Source organism: Bactrocera latifrons, unplaced genomic scaffold, assembly GCF_001853355.1.
Source record: "Bactrocera latifrons isolate USDA-ARS-PBARC rearing strain unplaced genomic scaffold, ASM185335v1 scaffold_1744, whole genome shotgun sequence".
Classification (NCBI taxonomy): domain Eukaryota; kingdom Metazoa; phylum Arthropoda; class Insecta; order Diptera; family Tephritidae; genus Bactrocera; species Bactrocera latifrons.
The window spans coordinates 8,084-13,231 of NW_017535235.1; positions in this window are offsets into that span (position 1 = coordinate 8,084).

A 5,148-nucleotide genomic window follows, 5' to 3' on the forward strand; every position below is an offset into this window, starting at 1 on the left:
AGAACTGTGCTTTTAAAAGCTTAGAAGATGTAAAAAAATGAGACGATGATCAATACGACAGCGAAGATGAAATTTAATTGCTTGATTTGATTACAATGAAAAACTTCGAGAGGTACAATCGTTATTGTCCAAGGTGGGTGGTGTTGACGACAGCAGTGAAGACATCGAAATTGGAATGGCTATCGAAATACGGAAGATGATGAAGATTTCGAAGTGTCTGACAATGAAGTTGAAGAAACAGTTATCGAGGAAGATATGCAACAATAGAAAGTGAGTTTTATGAAAACAATAATGATGCAAATCAGTAGTTATTACACCTGTCTCTTATACACATCTAGATGTGTATAAGAGACAGGTATAAAAATTATTGTCGGAGTCGCGAGGTGCATAAGTACGTAGCGTTTGAATTTCTGAGTTGTATAATTAGTGTATTAAAAAAGTCATCAAAGTAGAAAAAATCATTGCCAGTCAAATTAAATTTGCAACAAAAATCTGAGATTTTAAGGAAAATCGATGAAGGTATTTATGGAAATCGATTGGCGTTGCATTCTAAGGAACATTATATCACAAGAAAACTTTCCGGTTGAAAAAATTTGAAATTACATTCAATTCGTGATGCCATCTTGTTGATTAAATTAGCTTGGAATAAATTGTTAAGAACTGTGCTTTTAAAAGCTTAGAAGATGTAAAAAAATGAGACGATGATCAATACGACAGCGAAGATGAAATTTAATTGCTTGATTTGATTACAATGAAAAACTTCGAGAGGTACAATCGTTATTGTCCAAGGTGGGTGGTGTTGACGACAGCAGTGAAGACATCGAAATTGGAATGGCTATCGAAATACGGAAGATGATGAAGATTTCGAAGTGTCTGACAATGAAGTTGAAGAAACAGTTATCGAGGAAGATATGCAACAATAGAAAGTGAGTTTTATGAAAACAATAATGATGCAAATCAGTAGTTATTACACAAAACAAAAAAACAAAAAAGAAGTCTCGCCAGCTTCTTTAAACCATCCCTTACAAATTAATATCTTAATTTGTATGTACATATGTATAATGTTCAAAAGGCAAAATAAATTTAAGTTTTTGTTTTGTTACGAGTAACAGTGAGTCAAGCAAATCAATTGAAAGTATTATATCACCAAAATTGTGGTTATTTCCGTGTTTTTTCAAATTCGAAAACYCTTTGGAAAAGTTAATATTTTAGAAAAGTAGAAGACAGTTGGGACTTTTTGGTTAACTTTTAATAAAATTTAACTGTATAATAAAATTTGCGTAAAAACATAAATAAATATAAATTCAAATTTATTTAATTGTTATAAAAAATGTCTAAAACAGTTATGTGGCAGTGCACACCAGAGATAAAGAGATTCCCAACCAGAGATAAAGAGATGTCCAACTCCAATTACTGAACGTCAAAACCTACTGAACTTTGACAGCTAATCGAGTTCAGTAGGTTTTGACGTTTATCAATTGGAAACAAGCGATGGCCAGATTGAAATCTTACCAAAAAAATATGTAAAGGGAGGGATTTGTTGCATCGTTTAAGAGCACTTATGAAAAATGTAAAACAATGAAAATTAAATAAATTTGTGAAAATTAAAAATTATTTGATGAAACGTTTTGTAATTTGAAGCATCATRATATTATTTTAAATGGAAAACGATTAAAAATATTCAATGATTGAGAGCTAACAAGCTTGAATCCTTTTATTGGGTATTGAAAGGTCAAAAGTCAGTTGGTCTAATATACTTTAAAAAGATTTAAAAATGTTCTTCATATAATAAATAAAAACTATATAGTAATTTTTATTCGTACTAAATGTTGGGTGTTCAATTTAAAATGCCCAAAAATTCTTATTTTGTTCGGTCTGGTTATAATGGAAAATGTTATACAAAACGCTTATTTTGAGGCCCTCTCACACTGGAATAAGTTGGGTATCCCATTATCCCTTCCTTGTCTGCGATCGTTCAACTTTCTTCTTTCTAGCTGTTCTCATAGAAAACAAAAAGTAAAACCGAAAGACATTGTTTGATTGTCAGATTTCTGTAAATACGCATAGATAAGGGAAGATTTAATAAATATGTATTATATTCTTTTGAAATATATTAATTATCTCTGTAAATAACGCATTTCGTTAATGTAACTAAATTTGTTTATTTAATTCCTCTGGTTTTACCAATAACCCTCCTTTTTAATTCAAGCGATCAATTTTAAATATAAATTATGATTTCTCTGTCATACCAAACAAAATGAAAACGCAAATCTAAATAGTCATGCGCATCCATAATTTATTTAATAACATTMGTTGTGTTTGTCTATGGCCTTTTCCCCATTTGTTCATTGCGTGCGGTGTTTTTCTTTTCGAAGAAATATTTATCGATGTTCCGTCTTATGAAAACTACAAATTATTACTCAAAAAGTTTTGATTTAATATTTGCACCTTCTCTATTTATTAACATTCTGTGCCTAATTACACAGAGCTATAGTTTTTGCGTCATCTGTCGGTTAATAGCCTGATATTCGAGAATTTAAAATAAATTCTTTTTTTTATACTCTGACAACATGTTGCACATGTYGTTTTTAAAACAAATACTCTTTTTTTATAAGTTGTTATCACTTAACGGTTGTTAGTATCAGCTATAACTAATTGAGACATATACAAATGCACTAGGTGAAAGGAAGAGTTGAAATCCGGGTGACTGTTGTTGTTGTAACGGCAGAAAACATTCCTAAAGTCATTTCGAGGCATGGTGCCGAGCCGACAGTCCTTGGCCGGTCCGTTCCTGTTACTTCGACCTGACGCCATGGGAACGGTGACTGCCTGCCCGTCCTTCGTTATACAAAAACATATAAAAAGGGAAACATGACAAAAATTGTTAACAGTTGTAGTGATGTTTTGCTCAACGAATGATAAAAAAAATTCTGTGAAATTTAAAAATTGTATATTTTAATTTCAATCAAATTTGAGAGCGCATTTTTCTAATAACGGTATGTAAAATGGATAAAATCGAATGAAAACTTTTCCTACAACTAATATCAGCATTTTCACACAACTAGTTGACTATACTCCTTAACATATGTGTATATTGGTGATGGTTAGGTGTCTTAATATAAGATACAGTATTATCTTTTTCTGTTAATAATATGTATTAATTTTAAAGATAGATAAAATCGGKTCAATACTATTCCTATCTCTCACGGCTTTATATCGTGTATTGATCCATAAGTAACATATCTTAGCAAAATTAATTGGACGTATAATATTGGATATGCTATAGTTTAATGCCGAAAATATGTGAAATTGGTTTACCTTTTAACAGGGTGATTTTCAAAAYGTCAACTTATCACAAATATGCTTTTTGAAATTTATGGCGTAGTCAGTTTGATAAATTTTATTATTAACTAGAGGTCCCGTCCACGCTTCACTGTGGCAGATATATAAATAATACTACTACTACCATCTATATGATTTCTATTAGTGGGATTATAATTATTAGTTAATGAAATATAGCATATCTGTAAAGAAACTTGTGTTAGTTTACAAAAAAATGGATCATAAAGCATTTCGTGTGTTAATAAAGCATTGCTTTTTGGGGGAAAATACTGTTGAATTTGGGCTCAGGGAAATCCAYCGTTAGAAAGATATTTGCTATGTTGAAAACAGCGAAAATCAGCACCGAAAAATTATGCTATAAAGAGGCGAAAGCTCTGTGCAAAGTGGGTGACTCGCAAGTTCATAATCCAACAAAAACCACGAATAACTGATTTTTTCGTCGATGATAGAAACATTGCTCCATCATTTCCCGTTGGAGTCCAATCGACAGTTATTCTAGTGGACTGCAARTGACGAACCGGTTCTCAGGCGTATAAAGACGAAAGATGTGGCTGGAAAAGACATGACATCAGTATTTTGGGATGAACGTGGTATAATACATACTCAATGGCTGATTACTGAGCCAGTAGATTATTCACTGCATATTTGGTTGCACTTCTTTTCTACTATTCCAAATTTTTTAATTCTACGCATATATTCAAATGATTCCTACAAACAGGAATTTTGAAATAATAATTTTTTTAGCCAAATCGGTTAAGCCGTTCTTGAGTTATGAATGGTGTAACTRATATCAACTTTATTTTATATATATAGAGATGTGAGGTTGTTTTTATTGTTTTTGAGGAAATCTACAAACATGAATTTTGAACAAATGTCTATGATTTAAAATATAATTTTTGTATTTATGAGTTGTATTAAATTTTGACATAAAGAGATAAAAAGTATTCTATGTCCTTACCCTGGTTCTAAGCTACCACCAATTTTCAGCCAAATCGGTTGAGCCGTTCTTGAGTTATAAATGGTGTAACTAACAACAACTTTCTTTTATATATATATATATAGATTTATACTCAATTTTGCATTAAATTCAAAGATTTTAACAAAGAAATACTTATGATGACAAGAAAATAATATATTTTCATTAATATTTGAATGAAATTTGTACTCCATTTTCGGAGAAATTGATAAAATAATTTTTAACTCAGTCGCTAATCAGCATTGATCGAGTGCGGACGTGTTACTTAGTTGATTGTTAATTTTTGTAAACAAAGCGCCGTTATCGGCAACAACAATTTGTGCTCTCTTTTGGTGTTTTTTTTGCATCCCGGTCTGCTTACTTAAGTAACGCGATTAATAATTATTTTAGGTGAGAAATATAATCTAAGACTTATATAAGTGTGTTATAATTTTTCCACTATGCCCCCGGTGGGCTTCCAGTTCGGGGACAACAGGTTTGCTGCGCTGGCCCAAGGYCCCCAACCAAAACGTAAAAAATYGTATCAAAAACTGCAAGATGCTTTTCCTGACTTACGCCAATAAAAAGTGATGACCCAAAGTATATTGTGATTAAATCCGATGAGAATACTACATCCCTTTCGAAGGTTTCTTGTTTTCGTGTTTACAATGCCTTGCTTACCGTGAGCAAAGATATACACAAAATTAGGGAATTACGCGATGGTAGCCTATTACTGCTAGTGAAAAATAAGCAAGTAGCAGAAAAGTTTATAAAAACGAAATGTCTTTTCAACACTGGCGCTGTTAGCGCTAGCTATCATCAACATCTTAATTGTAACAAAGGCACCATTT